The following is a 24,775-nucleotide window of genomic DNA, read 5'->3' as shown; positions in this document are numbered from 1 at the left end:
TACAGATGAACTGAGTGCTGCATGTGTTGCTCTCAAATCAACAAAATATGAACCATCAATTAACAAGTTATCCGAATGTTCACAACAGCAGAGATCGCATTGATTTAATAAATTTCAAGACAAAATATACAAATTTTAAGTCAAGGCTATTTATTAGTTTCATTGAAACTTTTGTAATTCGACTTTTTTAAAAAATAAAGATACTCATCGAAAAGTCGGTTTTTTATTGGAAAGTAACTGTCATTTTTATGAAAATCCTGGCACGTTCGGATAGACAAAATAATTTTGGGTCACAATTGAGACACGCAATCTCTAAAAGGTTCGCCATCACTGGTCTAGTATTATCTGTTATCTAATATCGTCTAGTATTATCTGTTATCTAATATTATCTAGTATTATCTGTTATCTAATATCGTCTAATATTATCTGTTATCTAATATTATCTAGTATAATCTGTTATCTAATATCGTCTAGTATTATCTGTTATCTAATATTATCTGGTATTATATGTTATCTAATATCGTCTAATATTATCTGTTATCTAATATTATCTAGTATTATCTGTTATCTAATATTATCTAGTATTATATGTTATCTAATATTATCTAGTATTATCTGGTAAGGCGACTTAAGGAGCATGTAGAGAAACACATGGACGTCTGCAGAAACTTTTACATGGGTGAAATTGTGAAGCGAACAAAAAATTGTAAATTTGGATACATTTTCCAGGAGAGCGAGGAGACACTTGCCCTTACCCCTCCTTGCGAAACGCCCATGGATACGCATGATTAAAAGAATTAGGTGTTGAGAAAAAAGAACGAATATGTTCACGAAAATGTGGAGATGGAACAATGGAAAACAAACTAAATGTCAAGAGAAGAATACGTGGAGTTAGATTATTGTTTGACAAACATCTGGACTGATGCAAGTTGGGTCAAACATTTAATACATACTACAGAATCTAAGGGATTATCTAAGCCTTTTTCTTTCTTCTTCTAGACATTCTAACGTTTCTATAGAATATAAAATAACACTGAGACATCTTATTCAAAGAAAACACTTCACAAGTAATATGAAGAACTAGTAAACCATAAACTAACTTGTTGTTATATTTTGAAGCTATAATTTCAGTTCCAGTCGCATAAAAGAGCTTCGGTTTGCACATTCCGAAAAGTTAATAAAACACATAACAAAGAAACTCATGCGTGCATAGGCTAGATCAAGAAAACTGAAGAGGTTAGAACATTTCTTGGAATGAGAGTGAAGCACGTGTATTAGTTGTCAACTCCGTTTGTTTTCCGTGGGTAATTGGTATGGGAATGAAATGTGTCCCAGCAGGTTGTTTTACCGTTATAATAAACAACGCTATACTGGTTTTCTTGTTTCTCCCCCCTTTTGTGCGAATGGACTAGTAATTCCTAAGGCTGCACTCGCGCTCTCTTGATCACTGAGTGAGCTGTCTGCTGACAAAAAGGAGTACGCTGAATATCAGAGTGCTTGATAACGTGTGTTTCTCGTAGTGTGTTGGTAATTCTTTTCATAACTTCGAGATGTGGTCTCTTAATGTGTGAAGTCACAAACACATAAATCCCCAAATCTCATAACAGCTTGAATTTTCACCGCTGTGTTGAACCAGACAAATAATTTCCGACATTACATTATATTACTCAGAGCGACGACAGTTGAAGTCGAAAATTTATGTTGGTGAACAGAAAAACCACGTGCTTAGACAGACAGCTTGAAATAATAAATGGTCGTACTCCAGCTGCATTAATATGATGGAGACTAATATGAGTGGGCATGAATGCTAGTGATAAGAAGTGTATCAGATCAGTCAAAGAAGACATTTGTGACGATAAATACAGAACAATCCTTATAAAAGAGCGCTTTCACAAACTTCCAGATTTTCTTCAACTTGAAGAGTTATCCTGATTTTCAAGGTAATGTAAATTAATGTGTTACTAGAAGAGTGTTCTGTTTAATATATAACTTACAAGTAGTTGAGTAAACGCTAGTTTTAAAAAGAGCGAAATAAATTCCCGGAGACGTGTTTTTCATTTTACAACCTGTTGAAATGCTGCAGGAAGGATTTTATTCAATGATATAAAATTAATATTCGTACTTGTGAAACATGTATAACAAACAGTCTAGTACTGTCTGGAGGATATCTAAGTCTAGCCTACATTTGTACAAGATTGTTCTCAGTGGCGTCACTAAAGTTTTCGGACTGAATCTCAAACCGATAAGAATAAGGAATAGTCGTTAACATATTTCAGTTATGATAATTGTTGAAGTTAATCTAATTATTCATTAAAGACCGTTTAAAATATGTTCAACATACTTGAATTTCGTTTGTATGTTTTTCTTGAAACATGCTTCAATCAACATCTTCTGGTTATTTTCAGGAGAAACACGTTTGTTTCCTCTTAATTTGAGGAGCGACTTCACCTGTTGCATTCAGTTTTCTTAATCATCTCTTTTTTAGATGAAATGTATTTGTTTGCATCCCAACCCCTCAGTGTCTATTGGATCAATCTCAACCAAAATTGATATGCAAACATTGTGTACTTAACCCTATTTCTATTTTGTAAAGCCTGTTGATTAATTATTCCTAGTCAATTGGCAGGTTGCCGCTTTATACAATGTTGAATGATTCAATGATTCAAGTTCAAATTATGAAGTTGCTGAACATTCAGTCATACTTTTCTCATGGTCAGTGAGATGAAACGTTTCCAAGGGTGGGATCACCTCAAAATTTGTATTTGTTGGTAGATGGAGAGAAAACTGCAAATGTTGTTTATGAAGAAGTTTGGTTATGATTTTTAAAATTTTGAAATGATATAATTAATGTTCAAATTATTACTTTAAAGTATACGAGTGCTGTTAAACTCACACTGTTCGAACATTCTGTTAGTTGACGGGTATTTCAGCTTGTATGTAATAAAAGTAAATTATTCGTTTAAACAGAATTTAAAAGTTATTCATGTATTTGTCAATCAATTCTTTAATATATAGTCTTAACCACGTAGAGGTAAGTATCTGTTTTGTTCCTCAAGTTTTTGTAAATCGTTGTTCACTATAACACAAACTATTGATAAAAATGTTTTGATTAGAATTCTACAAAGGTTGAGTACGTTATATTACAATGATGTTGAGACATCACCATGCCATCACATTCCATGTTGCAATGTCCGGTAATGCACTATCTGGCAACCGTGCAGCATAGTTTCATTAGAAAAGATTTCATCCTAAGGCTGTCATGTCAAAAGCACAACACTGATCCCTGCTAGCTTTCTATAATCTAACTTATATCTAGTGTATGATTACGCCAATTTCGTAGCGCCTGTTTTATCAGCCCGATAGCACACAAACTCATGGGTGATTCGTCTAGTATGTCTTCGTAAATGGAATAGCATGAATATTCGTTTTATTATTCAGCTGCTTGAGGTATGCCATGAATGAACCGCAGATAAAACTAGAAGCCATATCTTGGTGAATCCAAACCTTGGTCTCGCAGAGACGGAGGTTTTTTTTTCATTATATTATATTACTGACCGTTGTTTTTGTGAGTTCTCACGTGCTAAAAGAAGCCGCACTTTGCTTACTACGACATGAATACGTCTTGTAAGAAGTCTCTTTCTTCCTGGTACTTCAAGTTGATCCACATTCCGTTTTTTTTACACTGTCATTAAGTAGCACGGATGCTTTCATCTTGATCTTGGATATGATAAATTTTTGGATCTAAACACATGATTATAATCTGATTATATGAATATTTTGCGTCAAAAACTTCTTCAAACTTGACCAATTTTCTGTAGAATCGTAGCATAACCTACGTAACACCAAACACTGGTGAACCATAGTAGCCGACCCATTAAACTGATTAACTACAGTGACAGATGCAGTAAACTAATTAAACAGTTAGTGTTGATATAGAAACAGAAACGAAAATGTATTCGTTTTGACGCATGGGATAGATGTTTAATACAGTTCATGCATTTTTGGTTTTTGCTGCTTCTGTATTTATTTAGTGGTGTAGTTTGTGTTTTAAATTTGGAACTTTCAGATGTACTCCATAGTATATGAAAACTTTCATTGGACGAGAATAATGTTTCATGTAATGACAAGCAAGAGTCCTCTATGAAGAATGTTGCGCATGTAATGTGGATGTTTTCTGTCAGAAACCTGTTTATTTATGGAACATTTCAGCAACATTACTTTTGACATTCAACAAATATATTAGAGGTGATTAATATTCATTTTTACGTGCTAGTGTTAAAGCTATGATTTACTGTTATAAATTTTAATGTATCACATTTAGTACTTTGAATAGTAAGTTTCCGAATGGTTCTCTGTCGAAGTTTATTAAAGGCCCGTATTATGGCTTCAGTTGAAATAGCGTAGGAACATCCTATCGTGGACACAGATCAACACTATGATGCTAAAATGTTAGCTCTGACGCTATTTACTCTATGATTGGCTGATCACTGCATGACTACTTTGAATGCATGAGGTACGATGTTAAAGTGGCACGCAACGCTGGTGGCGGCAGTTATTTACATTTTATAGAACACGATATTGTGACCAAACCGAGAAATTTAACGTTGCAAAAGTACTTGGACAGTAATTCATGGACAAGGTCACAGAAAAAGGTCCGCGTGTGTGAGATATATGATTTATTTTTAATTTCTTGCAAAGCTACACGAGGGTTATCTGTACTAGCCGTCCCTAATTTAGCAGTGTAAGACAAGGGGGAAGTCAGCTCATTGTGTAGCTTGATCTTAGTTTCAAACAAACAAATAAATATACCAACGACATTGTTTTAATTTACATAGAGACGCCACGTGGTGATATTTGGTTTGTAGGTACATAATTTAGCGAAGGTATAAGATTACTGAACGATGTAGGTCTTTTTTCTTTTAAACTTTGTTGATCCATTTCCGCATTGTTTCTGCTTGGTATTTGACACTTTGTCTGTAGAGTTCAGAGTTGAAATTCCTCTTCTTTCTTTCTGCGATAAAGATATTATTCTTGATCTGAAATCAGTTAATTTCTTCTCTTTTCCATTACTAAATTGTTCTGATTTAATCCGAAGAGCTTTGGCTGCGTGTCGCAATGTTGGCTTAATTTTGAGAACTCGAAGCAACTGACGAAAAGATGACATTATTTATATGCATTTTCGTTTATCATTATTGCAATCTAGCTGCGACTCACTCGGCAAAACTTCGTTGTCACTCGCGTTTCTTGTTCTCATCGACGACGCTAATCGGAGAGAGCATGGCACATGTTTTTGCTAATGATTTGCTTTTGCATCCAAGTAGTTCAGCTTTTAAGTTTCCCTAAAAAAATATTCACTACTAAAGCGGTCTGTGGACTCACGTGACTGTTTTTATTGAATGTATCAAATTTGTCTACATCCAAACTTTAACATTCCTGTGGTGACTATCGATCTATCGTAGGCTGATACTTCGTGTTTCACACCTCGGTGGTAAACCGATCAAAGTTGTCTACATTCAAACTTTAACATTCCTGTGGTTACTATCGATCTACCGTAGACTGATACTTCGTGTTTCACACCTCGGTGGTGAACCGATCAAAGTTGTCTACATTCAAACTTTAACACCTCTGTAGTGACCGTCGATTTATAGTACACTGACTGTTCGTGTTTCATACCTATGAAAACAAACTTTAATCTTAGGAAAGACAAATTAAAACTGAATCGGAAGCTAGGAAACATCTCAAGTGTTTTAACGGGGATGCACGGCACGCAAATGTCACGTGGCTAGGAAATGACTCAAAATGCCGCTTGCAACAGCCGTTAAGAGTAAATTTCGTAATGTAATAGTCTTGAACGCAGACATGATCTAACATATCCACTCAATTTGTTTATTTCAGAATTCGTACGAAAAGCTACACAGAAGGCTATCTGCTAATCATAACCTTTTCTTGTTTTTAACCCCTACACAAAAGGAAGGAAGGCAGCTAGCCAATAGCACAGGCTGCCTTTGTTTTATGGAATAGTAGGACATGAATGTCACTCTAATAGAACACCCTCTGGCCCTAAATGCTCAGCACATGTTAGTGGAAACGGCCCACGAATTCTTGTATTCGTAGAGTTCAGTCACGCTAACTAGTAGTTTTCAATGTGTGTGTGTGTGTGTGTGAGCATTTGTCGTGTATATAGTAGCAATTATATCTTGAAAAATTAATTAACGAGGTGATAAAGCATTTGGAGCCATCGAACGTAAGTTAATTATGCTGTGCCACTTGGAAGTCTTTATTTTAGCGCAAAACTATTCGAGGTTATTGTTGAACCACCGGGAGAAAGGGCACTCATTTGGGCAACAAAATATATTTTTAAATGATTTATATATTTGTACCACTAGTGTCTTGTCATTACTTAAATCAACCAATAAATCTTAAGAATAAATCATCCTTCCTGTTTGGTTTTTATCACATTTCACCAATGGTAAATTGAAGTTTATAGTGAACATACCGTAAATTATATTACTGCGATGTGATCCCGTGTTTTTAATGTATACCTAGATGTATATTCAAATCAAAGATTACCACTATCGAACGTGATCAGTGCCCATATTTGTTTTGTTACCCTTACACACGTGTGTCCATTTATACTGTCTGTTGTGTTTGAGCAAGGTGTTTTTTCTTGTAAATTATACTGGAGCACGTGTTTTTGTTGCCTTAAAATACCATCATGATACGATAAAACATAACGTGGTAATGCAGGATATCCCATACTGTTCATGATGTGTTTCTGTACCCCCCCCCCCCAAATAAAATGCACTTTGGGCGGTGAATGTGCGTGATAAAAGTGACGGTCGGATTTCACAATTTCAGCAGACAAGAGCAGCTCAAGAGATGGGTACTATTGATTGGTTGTAAGTTCCAAGTTAGAGAAAGGTGTGCATAGATAGCTAGTTCTTGTGTCGTTCTACGTAAATATTTGACGTGTAGAATAGGGTATCACATGCATGAAAATATAATATATAGATTAAACGTGTAGAATAGGGTATCACATGCATGAAAATATAATATATAGGTTAAACGTGATATGGTACAACTGTTTATAGTGATGTTGGATATCCCGTGTGTGTATATACGCTGAACCTGGTGTCACAGAACGGAACTGGGGAAAAGGTAAAATATCTCATGCGTGGTATACAAGGTACTCAGCTCTGAACCTCAAACGATGCAACCAGCTTAACTTTGGAAGTTACACTGAAAGTTGTGTGACTGGATAGTCCGTACTCAATATGTGGTACGATAGGATAGTACTTGATGAAGGTGTGCTGAATGTAGGGTATTTGAGGTAACTGTATACTGACTGTGGTGTACTGGGATACATTGTACTGAATGTGCTTCAGTAAGATGGGTATTTGAGGTAACTGTATACTGACTGTGGTGTACTGGGATACATTGTACTGAATGTGCTTCAGTAAGATGGGTATTTGAGGTAACTGTATACTGACTGTGGTGTACTGGGATACATTGTACTGAATGCGCTTCAGTAAGATGGGTATTTGAGGTAACTGTATACTGACTGTGGTTTGAACTCAAGACTTCTCTCTGACAGAGATAGTTAACTACCAAGCTCTCGTTTGAAAGTCATATTTCAACTGAGACTACTACATTATAGGGCTGTGTTACATAGTTTAGGGATATGCTGATGCTATAGTTATCAGATCGTGTGTTGTAGTCTAAAGATGGAACATGATGCTACTGCCATTACACTGTGGGACGTTGTTTACAGATGTAGTTATAACATGGTTATTTAAAAACATCGACTTTTGCCACACAGCCTGAAGTTTGAAGTCGTTTTTGTTTGCTTACAATAACACTATGTATATGTGAGAGAAAAAAAATATGAAAGAAGTGTGTGTAGCACTGACATTCACATGTTGAGAGGTTTTGTAATAGAATAGTTTACCATTGTTCATCATCGTCACAGTGCTTGCAACTCTCAAACAACCACTGTATGTGTGTTGTGGGTGGGGTTGGGGGGCGGTTGATCGTGGTCCTGCGCTTAACGTTCTTGGACTGTGAATTAGGGGATTCATGGTTCACGTTCCGTTGACGCAAAATACTTCCTTCATTCGGTATTTGGGGCTTTGAGGATGCTACAAGGGTGAAAGCCAAATCTTACTTTTTCTTCAGATAACCCATTAGTCTTTCCCTTAATCTATCGTCCACAATTGAGGACGGTTGTGTCGCCTGGCGCGAAACTTCTGACACAAGCAAAGAAATATCTGCATTACGAACTTAGGTCTTCCGTTAAGTCAGCGATAACTTTGCGGACTTGCGCTTCCCCATAGTGGACAGAACGCAAATAACTTTTCCTGTAGTTTTGATCTATAACAAACGAATAAACAAATACTTTAACCACGACCTAGGTAATGTTTGGATAAGCATGTAGTGCTTGACTTAAAGTTGTGTAAAAGTGTTAAACATCGGACAGTTTGTCTTCGTGCTTAACTAGTAACAAAATATGCCCACTTAGTTAATAATTCAGAAAATGACGAATAAAAGCTGATAGTAAAGTTTTCTCATAGGAATATAAGTAAAATAAGATGTTTTATGAAAGGAACGGGGAAGTTGATTAACGAAGACAATATTTTATTTTGGATTATAAATGTTATACTACTGTTAGTGCTTATTTGTAGTTAATGGAGCTTTTGGTAGTTTCAAATCGTGTGAAATTACCTCAATTTATTAAGAACTTGTCTTTGAAATAACCATAAACTACAAAATAGGTAGTGTGATGTCGCCGAAAACTGATCGGTTTTAGGGAGGGTTTGTAAAACGTTCGCACTCTCTGGTTGTAAAGACAAACTCATATGGAGGACTTATAACTTACAAGACTAGGGTCATACCTTGTATATAAGATCGGAAAATAGAAGAAGAGTATCAGTATGGAACACGGGAACCATCCAGAGAAACACATACAACACGTTGTACCTCGACAGTAGTTGCAGGAAAAGTACAGCGTCCTTTAATGTAATAAATAAGAATTCACAAACACAAAGGTCAGTGGCAAAAACCGTTTTCGTATCCCAGTCAAGAGTATGCACCATAATCAAGAGGGTCTTCATCTGGAAAAGAGACACAAGTTAAATGTAAATAAGTTGATTTACGACATATTTGTTCCACTGTTGCGCACTCCAAGTATCTAGAGAATGAAAGCATTTATCATACTGTTCCACACGAAATCTTCTATGAATTTCTATGTACGCATTCGGGACTGTTAAAACAGCGCTTGGAAACCATCGCCAGGGCCGTAGAAAGCTGTAAGACCAATCAGAACATGGCCTGACCACTTTTTTCGTGGTTTGCGTAGCTACAACTTTTGTATTGAAATGTGATTTTTTTTAAAAATTCAATCTATTACGCTGTAGTTGTAGCTAAAATGGCTTAAGATTCATTCTCACATAATTGAATTTTGAAACAACTTCTGGATATCATGCCTCCAGACCCCCACAGAAATGGCATGCTTTGCGCACATTTTTTTAGCTGTGACAATTGTTTAAACACTCAGAAAACGTTTTCTACAGCATTTATCATCTATCTACACTAGATTGGGTAAGTAAATACAGCAGAGAGAAGCGATCTATTCTGTACCTAATAGCCTACCAACGGAGTCTTTTGCAACAGAAAGTACATTACAGGTCTATTATCAAGACCACGGTCGTCAAGATAGTGTATAATCGTTGGTGGTGACATGAGCTGTAACGACGTTGTGAGGCTTCAAATCATTTTAATATAACGTACTCAACAATCTGTATGTTCATCAGCTAACGTGCAGTTGAAGTAAATATATTATCTAGTACTTACTTTAACCGCAAGGATCACTCTTGGTATATACAAGTTAACCCATTGAAGAGTAATATGAGTAGACAACTATCGTTTGGGCAATATCCTGAAAGGATCTTTCATATTTAAGTGTGTTACGTGTATTATCTTCGTTATAAGGACTTCTACTATACTCCTATGCGTTATTTAATCTCAACAATGCTTAAGATAAGTATTTTATGATTATCTCGTATCCACTTCTACATGTGAAGTTTAGGTTAACCACGTGCTTTGGTGGAGAGCGTGCAACTGTAATTGACGAGGGACACTCACTCAATGAGGAGCTAAGTCGTGTTTCCTGTTGGGAGAGAGTGGGGATGTCTTGTTTGTCGTTGACATACTAACCCGGACTATAATATAAAATCTTTACATAACATATCTGGATACTACAATACATAGATAAGAAGCAAAACATAAATATCCCACTTTTTTGGAGGGGGACAACTTAACAATATAAAATTATAGATAAAAATCAGAGGACTTTTGTCTATTGAGTATTCACTAAAGTTTATTTTTTTGTTATGCTTAAAGCTACACAAAGGTTATCTCTGTTCTGTCCACCTTGGATATCGAAACCTGGTTTCTCGCAGACGTTCCACTTTGCGATTGAACGGGAGCATTTACTAGATTATGTATTAAATAGAAATTAATAAACACTCATTGGACTTGTCTTCCGTTATACGCTTCTTACAAGTGACAAACATCTCGTCAGTTCTAAATGGATCGTGACCCATCATCGTCAGGCAGCGGTCATCTGAGTTTCAGTATACTCTTGCTGGCTAACATTGGTGTTCCAGTTCGTGCAGTTATTGATCTGATATTTATGAAGCTCCCCAGTATATAAATTAAACGCACGCATCATCATCCCACGGGAGAAACTTCCACAGACATTGTTGTATGCCATAAATCTGCTAGTTGCGAGTCATTTAATAAGTTGTGAACATAATAAAACTTCTCTATTCAAACACTGAAGTACTGTTCGTATTTATAGGAAGAACAGACGAATTTCTTGCTTGGAAGTATGCAGTAATTACAGTTGTCATGGCCGAGTTCATTTTAAATGATTTATACGATGTACCTCTTGTAGCTTTTAAAAGAAGTGATATATATATAAAGTATAAGCTGTGAGTTTTGGTTTCCGTTTGAAATACGAAGTGCTACCATAAAAAAAAAAACACCTGCATAACGTGGTGCTTAGGGCGCTCGACTCGCAACCTGTGGGTGTCTCATTATAATGTGGTTGGCAGTCTCTCTATTCGTTTTTAAAAGAGTAGCCCAAGAGTTTGTTGCAAGCGGCCTTCCATCTAGTCTAACACTGTTAAATTAGGGACGGATAGCGCAGACAGCCCTTGTGTAGTTCTTTACGAAATCCAGAATAAACTAAATGATGCTACTTAAAAATTACCCGTTCAGAATACACTTAACACCAAATCAAACATTCTTCTACACCTTTTCAATAACATCTGTGTTTGGTAATAACGACATTCGTAAAAATGGTAAGTAAAATTCAAAATGCGATAAAAAATGAAACCAGTTATGATGGCGAAAGTAAAATGCAAAATGTGAAAAGAAAAAGACACAACAGTAGCACAAGTAAAAATTCCACATTTACTAATAATGCGAAGTGAGAAAAAATAGTACCAATAATGATGGCATCCGAATAATTCTTTTTTCGTGGATTCAGCCAGTTATGTGTTGTTGTTTTTTATGTTGGTGCACTTGTAATTTTGTTACAATTACGACTTTTAATATTTTCGCAGTTATGTACAAAGCTACACAGTGGGTATCAAAACCCGGTTTATAATAGTATAATTTTACACTGTGCCACTGGAGGACATTTACAAGAACTAATTAAATTATTCGTTTCTATTCATTTTTATACTCATATCAGCCTAGAATACATGATTGTTTAGGAACACTTTACCACATGGTTTTATTAATGGGGTGAAACTCTTGCAATTCTCACTAGTAAACCGAGTAAGTACGTGTAGGCTCGTGTTGCTTCAGAAACAAGATATTTCAGATAGAGACGCCTATGGAACATTCTGCAATCAAGATTTACTAGTTTATCGCTTAGTCGTTTTTTTTTCTTCTGCTAGCCAATGTTCGTTGTGCTCATTAATACACATTCAGGCTCGTGCTAAGTTGTTTTGTATACTCTATTTCAATAAGACATTTCTATCTTTTTAATTCAGCAATCACGTGCCCGACACACATGATGCATAACCACTTGAGGTGTTCTTATGAAAATTACATTGGTGGGTGCGGTTAGTTTTACAAGCTTAAATAGGTGTCCACACTGGTGTTCACATATGCGATAAGGCTTGGGAGCTGTTGTCACCGAAAGTGTATACGTGACGAAATACGTTTTTAAATAAACATTACGGAGGCAAAAATTTTGAAAACACACAGACACATATATATTAATAGGTAATTTAGAGTGGCTACAAAGTAACATTGAAGTATAAATAATTAAATTTTTGTAATAAAACGAGTTACAGAATTTGTAGATAATCCATTTTTAAAGCTCTTGTGGGTAGTGGTATAAACGAAATTCGTGCTTTTTGCCAGTGGATGATTTAGGAATTAGGTTCAGAGGAAGAGCAGTGTACCTTCTTCCACCCCTTTTCTACAGAGGTATGTTGAATGTGTGTTGAGGTATATTGCAAGTTTTAAATGGAGTTAATACCGAACTCTGAATGGTGAAATCTTAGAAATAAGCTTATAAAATTGTACTCACCAGAAGATCCATATACTATAGGAAGCCATTTGTTTTGTTCATCTGTCGTTGTTATATTAGAAACTCAAGGACCTTCCGAAGCTGATGGTATTTAAATGGTATTTGGCTATACAATATTGTGTTCATTTAACGTTTTGATTACAATATTGTGTTCATTTAATGTTTTAATAGAGTATATAACTCAGAATTATAGCTAATGTTACCATCGCGTTTTTCGTTGTTTTTTTTTTGGTGGGTGATTCTTGAACGTATTGGAGGGGTTTATAATTTGGTGCACTGGGAATGATTCTTGGATGTGCTTCTACAAATGTAGTTTTAGCTACGACACTGTATTTTATTGAATGGGAGTGATAAAATCATTATTAGTCTGGTTTCGGTGTTTTATCATATTATAGATATTAAATAACTTCAGATAATAACACAACCTGTATTTTATATGCTAGACTATCTACTTTTCATTTTGTTAACTTTGAAGCAAAATTATGGAATTTTTATGCACATTTATAAAGTTTGGTCACATTTATAAGTCTGTTACTTCCAACTACGTATTTGCTATATATATGCTATATTCATAGAGCAGTAGTGAACGTTCAACTGGTTCCCAGTATGTGCGACTGGAAAGAGTTACATTGTAGCATCAGTAGTATTACGTGTAAAGAGAGAGATGTATCGTCATCCTGCATCTTCCGCGTTGCTTATCCTATTTAAGGTTATATTATCTGTGAAAATAATGTTCAAATCTATACATTTAAACCTATTATATAAACACATTTTCTGTGCAGATTTCTGTCTTGCATTTCTTCACGTATTTGTTTGCCTCCAGTGGCATAGCGGTATGTCTGTGGACTTGCAGCGCTAGAAAGCGAGTTTCGATAACCATGGTGGGCAGAGCACAAATAGCCCATTGTGTAGCTTTGTGCTTAATTCCACTCAGCCAGTCAGTCAGTTTATTTAGTGTATGTAATTTATTTTCTATCTATTTCTACTGCTTTCATGATCACATGATCTCAATGTGTTTCGTTTCACAGGAAGTAGTAACAAAACAGATAGGCTAAATCAACAAATTCTACGATCACTCAATTACTCCATCGCAATGCTAGGAAACAAGGCGTTATGTGTTGTACCGAAGTGTCTTATATTGGTAGCTTCTTTCCAGTAATTGGAAATCGTCGAAGATTATTTATCAACAAAGACTGTTCATATCACAGTGGCAACTAAACTTTAGTTAATTTACTCATTCGACGAAATTATTAGGCTTAGTTATTGTGGAGATTCGTTAGTCGTGTACGCGATATCTTCGTGATTATTTTCTACTTTGTATAGATGCTAAAGACGATAGAAATGAATTACTGTAGTCGTTTTCAAAACGTTTGCTTCAGGTGTCTCTTGCTGAGTTAGTAGTCAGAACAATCCTTTCGACATGAGATATGCTTCTATGGCTAGTGTGTTCTTTTTTCTCCAGTCTTTTTTTTTTTTTACACGTGTTAGAAGGGTTTTATCAGGAACTTCTAATGGCGTTTCAGGGTACGAGACGGGAGAGGATAGCGAAACCGAATATTTGTAGTGATGACAAAACCGTTAAGTACTAAGTATGTTACTGGCGTCTCTTGTATGCATGACATTTTTGTAGTAACTGTGTTGTCCATCATACAAGAGAAGAAAGGTATTGCGTTGACGGAGGAACAAACGTTAATAGGGGGGGGTGGGTGGGTGCAGGTATTGTGTTGGCGGAGGAACACACTTTAATAGAGGATCAGGAATTGTGGTACAATAGCACGAGTCTTCAGTGCTTGGGCGTAATCAGAATAGAGAAAGTGACGTCATTCTGAAAAATAAGCCCCAATCTTCTTATAATATCTTATCTTCTAAGGGTCGGAACAAAATCACTGAAAGATAAGGTTTGTGAGGAATTATGCGACTTGATTCCTTATAACACACAGCCCTAATATATGGAAATCTGTGGTGATTTAACCTAGCATCAGTTTATTTGTTGTTTTTAAACTAAAAGGTACAGAATAATTCAGCTGTGCTTTGTCTATTATGACAGTGTTTTCTAAACTTGGAGTGGGAATTTTGGCGGGAAAACCCAAAAATAACGACGGAAGAAACAGAAAAGCTAGAGACGAAGATAGCCTTTTTTTTGTTCTAACATTTACTCATACCTTAGAAACAGCTCGGCATGGACACGTGGTTAGGTTGCTTTACTCGTAATCTGAGGATTGGCGGGCTTGAATCCTTCTCCTGTCAAACATGCTCGTCCTATCAGCAGTGGGAGTGTTATAACTACGGTGAATCTCACTGTTCCACTGCTAAATTAGGGACTGCTAGCGCAGATGGCCCTCGTGTAGCTTTGCGTGAAATTCAAAAACAAACAAAATTGAAATAAGAAATCATTAAAAATATTAAAAACAGGTAAAGAAATGTTTATTTTATTGTTATCACTTGCGAAAATGATTTTAATGTAATTTGAAGGGAGAGCGAAACAGAAACTTTGCTGAGTTGAGAATCTAATTCCCTACTTATCATTGTAAGTCCGTTTACTTATAACTGAACCAGTACCGGCCGAGTGAGTTCATGCATAAGTACATTTTATTTCAGAATTAACCTCGCCATTTAGTTCAATCGTGTGTTAAACGTGTGTGAGCACGATAACAATTTAAAAAACTGAATTTTTTTATATATATACTTAAATTACTTTAATAAACAAAAAACCATTTGATTTGTACTTCAAATGGTGTCCATCCTGTCATAAGTCTGCAAAAAGTAACGAAACATTTGGTAGTGAAAACAAGTCAAATATTGAAACTTCGGTAACTTGTTATGACTTATCACATTGGCTTGTTGGGGAGGGGAGAGGTTCCTTTTGTATGTAATATTTGCATGTAGGCTATGAAAAGTTTTGTTTGGTTTAGAGCAGGGGTTCTTAACCAGGGGTGCCCGCACCTCTAGGGGGTGCGAAGATGATTCCCAAGGGGTGCGAGGATGCCCATGAATAATTAAAGCAAATCTATATTTTTACATAAGAGTATGCTTTATATTTTTAGCTTTTTTTATATTTAAGTTTCCAGGGGGTGCGAGAAATGATTACTGATTTGAAAGGGGTGCAAACACTGAAAAAGGTTAAGAACCACTGGTTTAGAGGAAAGGCACGTTGAGTAATATGCTGTGCCCACCACGCGGAATCGAAGCCAGGGTTTTAGTGTTGTAAGTCACTACGGTTAACACTGTCGCACCGGGGGACATTTTGAAAGAAACTACACAGATGTCACGGGCTTTGTTTTTTATGCACAGCCGTCTTAGTGACGAAACCACTACTTTCTGGGTAAGACTGTGAAATAAAACCATCAAAAACGTTTGGTCGCCATGTTGGAAGTAATTCTATGTTTTTGGCATTGGATTCTTTTTTTGTATGTGTGTTTCTTTGAAGTTAAATACAAAGCTACATAAAGGGATATCTGTGCTATGCCAACCGCAGGTACCGGTTTCTAGCGTTGTAAGTCCGCAGATACACGCCACTGGGCTACTGGGAGGGGGAAGGTACTTGCTATTGTAATTGAAGCGAAAACGTACAAGTTGTTGATATTATTCTTGAAACAATATTGTGTATCATGCCAGACACACTCCTGAACTAAGGTCGTTCTGATATCTTTTGGGGTATTTAGGTTTTAAGTCGGAATGACCTTTAGTGATATGGAATCTTTTATGCACAATTTACAATATACAATGCATGCTCTTCGGAAGTGTTCAAAACTTCTCGATAGTATCGCATACATTAACGCCTGTGACGACTGTTTAGAAATGTTTGCCCTAAATCAGTGAACGCAAAATAATATAATTATTGTCATCTTGTTAGACTAATGTATGATAATAATCTCTAAAATACAAATTTTCCACTTAATCTTATATGTGGAGCTCACATATTGCATGAAGTTTAATTTTTATTTATTTATTCATTAAAACATTCCGTGCTTTGGAGTGATATCACTCATTATCTTTGTATAATACGTAGGTCATACCGGCAATTAGTAGGGTATGGAATAATTTTTGTTCAGTTTTTTTTAGTTTGTGTGACTCGCGTGCTATTAGAGACCCTGTAACAAGCAAATTCGTGGGCATACAAGCAATATGCTGCTTAAATAGTTTAGGAAAATGTGTTTGAAAAGTTGGTGATGAAGCCCATAGTTACGAATCACGTGGGTAGTTCTAAGGTTAATCATTTGAAATAAAAATGGCCGCAACTTCCGATTCCAATAATTAACGTGTTCTGATTCTTTGTTAGTCTGTCGCTGGTATCTAACTCAGAATTTTAGTGTTATAAGCTATCAGAACTAAGTTGTGCTTTGTAACAATATAAGTAAAGATTCTAAATTAAATAATAGTTCTTGAAATAAATTATTAATAGATTAAAACCAACCACCCAAGAGAGACTTTCGAACGGTATCTCAGTGGCACTGTTAAAAACAGTCCGATGTTCAAGCCAGGGGTGTGCAACAGGCGGCCCGCGGGCCACAACCCGGCCCGCCAAGCCATTTAGTGTGGCCCTAGTTGTTGTAATCTAACCATGTGGCCTGATCTGTAATCCAACGCAAATGGAATATTTTTAAAAGCATCGATCCTACGGGATTCCCAGGCTTCGACTCGACAAACTTCTAAAATTATCTTTGCTAGAGAGGAGCAGGCCGAATTCGATTGGTCGGCCTCCTTAGGGCATGAATAGGTGACGTGCACTAGCACTATTGTCTACGACTCAACGTCATGTCCTGAACCTCGCCTTCGGCCGCTGGCGACAATTTTCCCTAACCTCTGCTGTCCGTCATTCATTATTGGTGAAAATTTTATTACCTTTTACAGTTACTACAAGAGATTGAAGGTAAATTGATTATTATTTAGCATATTGTTGTGACTTTACTGAATTTATTAAAATTTTTGCTTTAAGATGCATCTGATTCTATGTACAGTGTGACCTCGTTATTCGCGGGGGTTACGTTCTTTACCCTCCCGCGAATAGCGAAAAACCGCGAATATTGGATGCAGTTTTAAAACGTATATGTATGCGATTATATACTATATGAAATGCTTCCCAAACACTAATGATACTTATACTTATTGATGCAGTAATAATGTAGCAATATTGCATACTGTTATGTATTTCACTAAATTGTACCGTGCGTTACCGGGCTGTGCTTTGCCGTTTGCGCTGTTGGGGAAGCTGAGGCAGTCAGCCAATAGCAGTCCAATCTTGTTTGGTGAAGACGACAATTGATAAAAACGGCTTGATTGAGTAAATACAACAGAAATCTCCTCGAAAAGCCCTTTCAGTCTCTGTGACCTACAAAACGCAGTTCGCGCATAACCCGCGAATATGCGGGGCCGCGAATGGCGAACCGCGAATAGGCGAGGTCACACTGTATTTTGCTATTCTCAATTAATTTAAGTACCGGAAGGCTATGATCGGGATGCCAATTTAGAAACATGTGTTTCTGTCCATAAGAGGTTCCATGTGTAAATAAATTCTATGTTTTTTTCTACTTTGCTATTTTCGTGAGAATAATTTTTGTTTTGATTTCAGGGCTAGTAAAATGTCAGCAGTTAAGAAACGAAAAATTGATGATGAGGGAAGGTTATTCAACAGTGAATGGTGCACAAAATATCTTGTTGTCCCACATAATCAAGGTGTTGTCTGCCTCGTCTGTCAAACTACAATTGCAGTCATGAAAGAGTACAATATTAAGCGACATTACGCAACTAAGCACTCCTCCCAGTTTGATGAAATTGTTGGTCAGGCACGAAAGGACAAAATTGAACATTTAAAAACATCCATTGAAAAGCAACAAGGTGTTTTTACCACTTTCAAGAAAAATTCAGAACTGGTGACAAAACTGAGTTTTAAGCTTTGTGAATGTATGGCAGAAAAGGGAAAGCCTTTCAGTGATGGAGAATTTATTAAAATTGTTTAACAATATTCACAGAATATGCATGTCCAGAGAAAAAATATTTGGTGGAGCAAACTAGCCTTTCCCGCTTTACTGTCTCACGCAGGACAAAAGAGGACATCAAAGAAACTTTGAAAGAGAGATTGAATTCGTGTGAAGCTTTCAGTCTGGCTTTGGATGAAAGCACTGATATCAATGACACATCCCAACTTGTCATTTTCATCAGAGCTGTTACTGCAGGCTTTGATGTTTTCGAAGAGTTTTAGATATGGCAAGCCTTTCCTCCACAACCACAGGACAGGATATTTGTGAACAAGTGCTTAAGGTTGTAGAAAAGTTTGAACTGAATCCTTATAAATTATGTGGTGTTACAACAGATGGTGCTCCTTCCATGACAGGTAGGACAAATGGATTCACCAAGAAATTTCTAACTGCAATTGGAGCACAATACGTAGTTGTAAGCCATTGCATTATTCACCAAGAGAGCTTGTGCACCAAAGTTCTGGATTTTGCAGAAGTCATGAAAAATGTCGTCCAATGCGTAAATTATATTCGAACACGAGGATTAAATCATCGACAATTTAAAACTTTTTAGATGAGCTGGACAGTGAGTATTCAGATGTTTTGTACTTCTCTGCTGTACGTTGGCTAAGTAGAGCTGCTACTTTGAAGAGATTCTGGAATCTGCGAGAGGAGATTAAGTTCTTCATGGAGAGCAAACGTCAGAATGTGGACTTCTTGAGCAATGAGAACTGGCTGAATGACTTAGCATTCCTCACAGACATTACACAGCATCTGTCTGATTTAAACTTAAAACTACAAGGGAAAAGTCAACTTGTGAATAAGTTGTTTGAGCATATTTGTGCTTTTGAGAAGAAATTGGAACTTTTCCAGGTTCAGTTGAGAAGAGCCATATCGACCCATTTTACATGTCTTGCAACCAGGAAACTGGAATTTCCTAATCTGGATTGCACCAAATATGGAACCAGTGTACAAAAGCTGCATGATGAGTTTGCAAACAGATTTCCAGATTTCAGACAAACTGAAATTAGATTGAAATTGTTCGCTCAACCTTTTGATTTGGCAGTGGAAGACAGTCCTGATGATTGCCAAATGGAACTCATTGAACTGCAGGCTGACATGGACACTAAAAGGAAATTCTCTGAAAACAGTTTGCTAGACTTTTACAAACTCTGTGTACGTGAAAAGTTTCCCAATTTGTCCCGTCATGCACAAAGAATTCCCTCCCTTTTTGGTAGCACCTACTGCTGTGAGCAATTTTTCTCCAAAATGAAGCTCATCAAAACCAAATGTAGAAGTCAGCTGACTGATGAACATTTGACCAGTCAGTTAAGAGTGGCAACCACTTCTGTCAAAGCTGATATTGACAAGCTCTGCAAGGACTCTAAATTTCAAGTGTCGCACTAAAATGATCACTCATGCAAAAATATACAATATTATTGCTTGCATTTTGAGAATTTTTTTTAATTTATTGTGCATGTACACGAATAAGCTTGTTTTTTAAGTGGCCCCGCTTGATTGATGAAGTTGGTTATATGGCCCACCGACGAAAAATGTTGCACACCCCTGAACTAGACAGTCACAAGTGGAAGACGGATGTTTGTATATCGTATATTTCTTACATAGCTTTTTCCTGTAGCTTTACCCTTTTAACGACAAGCTTACCACGCCTTCTGTCGATTTCAGAATTTTGATTGATAAGACGTATTCGTGAGTGCTGTTTCAAAAAAACACATAACAAAGGATGCAGTTGTAAAAACAATAACAAAAACAACAACGGGATTCAACCACTCTAATTAGATAGATAAATTACTGTCTACCGACTGGTATGATGAAACCGGGGTTTCGACAATACTTATGGTTGGCATAGCATAGGTGACCCATTGTTTGTAGTTTTTGTTGTTAACTAAAAACAATCAAGTATGTAAAGAAAAATCATCATCAGTTATTTGTTGCGATTAAAATAGAATGCAACAAATACCCATTTACAGACTTCCTGGCGTTTTGTTAAGATACCTGAAAATAGAGAATCATAGTTGAAAATTTTTTGTAAAATATGCAAATATATTTTTAATAATATTTTGTTGAAACACCTTAAAAGGAAGCAAAACATTACAAAATTATGTTTCGGAAAGAAATCTCAAAATAAATTTACAGTTTAAATAAAATATACATAATTTAAACATTTTGTCTGTCCACCCGCCACCCCCACCCCAATTCAATATTTAGGATTACGCTATAGCAGCAGGGAAGTAGCGAAGTAGTGCCTTTAGTTTTAACTTTGATATTCCAATTTTCATGTCGCATTTATCGAAGCTGACTCTTACCAAAGTTGCAGTTAATATCCTTGGAGAAGTGGATCTGTTCGTTTTAGGCGTCGTACTTTTCTTTCATCTTCCCCTTGGGGATGATGATGAATAAGCCCGAATGTGTTTGAAAGTAATTGAAATCGAAACTCGTTTGAGTTCAGTGAATCACTTGAAATGTTCCTTCCCTGCCGATGTGAGGAAAAGTCACGTAAGCGGAATGGCGACGGATTTATAACGTAACGTGTAGAAGTTGAATATGAATGTCTTGTTGGATTCGGTGAAGAGAATCCTGACTTAACTTTTAACCAGCCATCCAAAACACAATATCGTGGAAACCAGGACTGAAGATTAAAAATATGACATATAGGGTTTCTATATTGCGTCCAACGACATGAGAACCGTACGAAGGCTTACCATCTTTCATTTCACCCGTTCCATTATAAAGATAACCAACTGAAAATCGTATAATTATTTGTTGTATTTTCTCAATAATAGCTGCATGCAAAAAGTATCGCGTTTCTTGTTTGGGAGAATAATTTTGAATAGTGTTACATCTATACTGCCACTTTAAAGACTGCACAAGTTAGAACGGAATTAAACATGAGACGTAACACTAAACTTGAACATGGGGTATTAATTACGTAAATCGACAAATCTATACAAGAGTTTGCCGTATTATATTTAAGAACAACGAGAACATGTATGGATTCTGCAAGTTGATTCAAAATCAATATAGTGTAGTATCCCCACGCCAATGGTTTGTTGATATTAGGCATAGTTGTTCATGTTAGCAGGAGACCAAAACCTTTGTGCTTTTTTTATAAATATAAATAAAACTATAATTCAATGTATATCACTTTTTTGTTATTTTACTGGAAGAAAGCCAACTTAGCTGAAACTCAAGCGGTTCTTTTGTGTATGGTCTTCAACAATATTTTACTATCATGTTACTGTATTCACTCGTAATCAAAATAACACACAAACATGGCGGAGTTTTGTTAAACATGTCACGAATGTTAAAACTTAATAACAACCAATCGCGTTTATAGAATGGTGGCATATAATATGGATAGCAGTGTTCCATAAACATAGTTGAAAATAAAATAAAAGTCTGGCATTTAAGTGACACAAAATACAGAAGGCTCAATTTTTTACTTTCGTCAGTCCATCTCAGTCGAGTATGGTCTGTTTAGCTAGGGCGTGGAGTTGCGGATTGAAATATTCGATATTCGAGACGATCTCGCTGTACTGATACGTAATCAATCCTAATACTTGGAGTTGAACAAAGTCTTCGTGTCAGCGTATTCTGCTATTTGGTTACCTTCCCTCTTGGTGAGGAGGTAAAAATTAGAAATGGCTATGTTCGAAATTTATAATTATTTAAATAGTCATGAAATTCACCATTACATTCCATAACTATTGTAGAATATATTTTTACTGGGGGGTACATTCATGCACTGTTTTTCTAGATTTCCTTGAAGTTTCTGCATGTACTTAGACAGTTTCGTTGACCGTATTTCTCAATGTCATAAACATCTGCTAATCGCTTTGATGCGTTGTGTATAACTTTTATCTCTCTCAAGTCAGCATGTTCGAGTTTCTACTGTGGAATTCTTGGAATAATGCCTATTTCAACAGGCAGTACAGAAACCTGTACCACTGACTTGCATGCTAACTATTGCCGAGCATTTTTGTCGCTTGTTTGGCAACTTCGATCCCAGCAATCAGATTATTAGCATACAAAAGGATCCTGAACAGTTTTGTTAATAAAGAATGTTATGGTCAGTTTTGGTAACATAACACTGTCTTTTTAATAAAGAATGTTATGGTCAGTTTTGGTAACATAACACTGTCTTTTTAATAAAGAATGTTATGGTCAGTTTTGGTAACATAACACTGCCTTTTTAATAAAGAATGTTATGGTCAGTTTTGGTAACATAACACTGTCTTTTTAATAAAGAATGTTATGGTCAGTTTTGGTAACATAACACTGTCTTTTTAATAAAGAATGTTATGGTCAGTTTTGGTAACATAACACTGTCTTTTTAATAAAGAATGTTATGGTCAGTTTTGGTAACATAACACTGTCTTTTTAATAAAGAATGTTATTTTCCAATTCCTCTTCACCAGTTTTTCTGTACTTGCTCGGTTTATTCTTCGTATATAATGCATATGATAGATTAAAGACCACAAATACTGTTACATAGATGCACTTTTTCTCATTCATACCTTCACTGACAACGTGGTAATTTGCTGTTTTTGTCCGTGTTTTTAATTCACTTTAATGGTTTTAGGTCTTGTGTATAATTTTGTGTTATTTTTGTACTATGTCGCTTCAAACCAGCTTTAAATGAACAGCAACGCCCATCCTTTATTTAAATACGACTCTACTGAGAGGTAACCTAGGCGTCTGTCTGAGTTTCATGTAGTACGTTCACCACTTTCTGGGAAAGGGGGGACTTTTAAATAACCTTTGTTTTAATATTATTAACGAGTATTTTATTCGTTGTTATGGAGTTGTATCGTTTCTATTTCCATGTTCAACGTGAAAATATATTTTTTCTATGTTTAGTTACTTACTTAACCTTATTACCGCTTCGACTGTAATTAATCCTTTATACGTGACTTTAGTTTGCACTAGACCTGGCAGAGCCAGTTGGTAATCTGAGTGTCACGGGTTGGAATCCCCGTCATACCAAAACATGCTTGTCCTTACAGCCGTGGGGACTTTATAATGTTAAGGTCAATCACCACATTCGTTGGTAAAAGAGTAGCCCAAGAGTTGGCGGTGATGGCTAACTGCCTTCCCTCTAGTATTACACTGATAAATTTGGGACGGCTAGCGCAGATAGCCCTCATGTGGCTGTGCGCGAAATTTAGCAAACAGTTAATTAGCTTGCACTATCTTATCGAGTAATCCGAATCACAATTTAATAGTTTAGTACGTTTTAAACTCATAGACATGTTGTATGTTTATGTTACCATACTTGATTATTTTATGCAACATATACTTAGTGTTCCATCCAACTATAATAAACCATTTCAAATACGGATCCAAATGATTATAACGAAGGGAAATAATCAACACAAGTGTTGTGCAAGATATCATGAAAGAAAAAAAACAAACCCACTCGGCTCTTAATAGGTCTTCCGTGATTCGAGAATTCTCCTGATTTCCCCACGTGTTTCGGTCGTATTAGAATTAAAATTGGCACCTCTAGCGAACTCAAGGCATTTAGCATTCGCTGTTTACTTACCGATAAATACATGTTAGATTGATTAAATCGTGGACCTCAGCGCTGCTACAATGATTCTGGATTTAGCTGAGACAGCTTGGATCACGTGACTATATCCAGGAGTAGCTCTGTTTGTTTTTATACTTCTCGTAGTGAAACTCGTTAGGATAGCGGTATTATACTTATCAGTTTTCCAACTATATTTAAGTTGGTAGTAACTGACACTTTAGTATTGACCGTACGTGTAGAGAATTGTGTAGACTGATTTTGTTCATTTTCCGCCTTTAGTCTCGTAAGTATACTTGATCCAATGGCCCCTGTAGAGAAGAGCAAGGAGTACTCTGTTGCCGAGTGCAGAAAATAATTGATGCTATCGTTTTGGACAAAAACGCCCAGCCTTTCGCTGTAGCACAGCTAGAGCTAAGTTGCTAACGCTACAGTGCAAACTGGGGGCAGTATGAAAGAATTCATTCTTGCGTGAACTGGTTAAGTAGCCGGAGCACGTGGTTGTGGGCTCTGACGTTGAAGAACCGGAAGAAAGACACAACAGAGAAATCAGCAAGGGAATTATAAACAGCTAATAGATTGCGGTATTCCATACACACACATTGGGAATCCTTATTTATCCCTGCAGCAACAAACAAAACTATTACATACTGATGTATGATG

The 24,775-nt window shown here is 36.3% G+C and overlaps 1 protein-coding gene across 1 annotated transcript in view; it reads left to right on the top strand.

The window, feature by feature from the left end:
- The first annotated feature begins 1,451 nt into the window (after positions 1–1,451).
- The window catches only part of LOC143253298 (plexin-B-like), a 133,858-nt gene continuing 110,534 nt past the window's right edge, over positions 1,452–24,775 (top strand). The window contains exon 1 of the mRNA XM_076506946.1: positions 1,452–1,940. The gene's annotated coding sequence lies outside the window, so the exon portion shown is untranslated. The remainder of the gene's footprint in view (positions 1,941–24,775) is intronic.

Source organism: Tachypleus tridentatus, chromosome 6 (assembly GCF_004210375.1).
Source record: "Tachypleus tridentatus isolate NWPU-2018 chromosome 6, ASM421037v1, whole genome shotgun sequence".
In the NCBI taxonomy this organism is placed as follows: domain Eukaryota; kingdom Metazoa; phylum Arthropoda; class Merostomata; order Xiphosura; family Limulidae; genus Tachypleus; species Tachypleus tridentatus.
The sequence above is the reverse complement of the archived record's forward strand: the minus strand, read 5'-3'. Positions and strand labels throughout refer to the sequence as shown.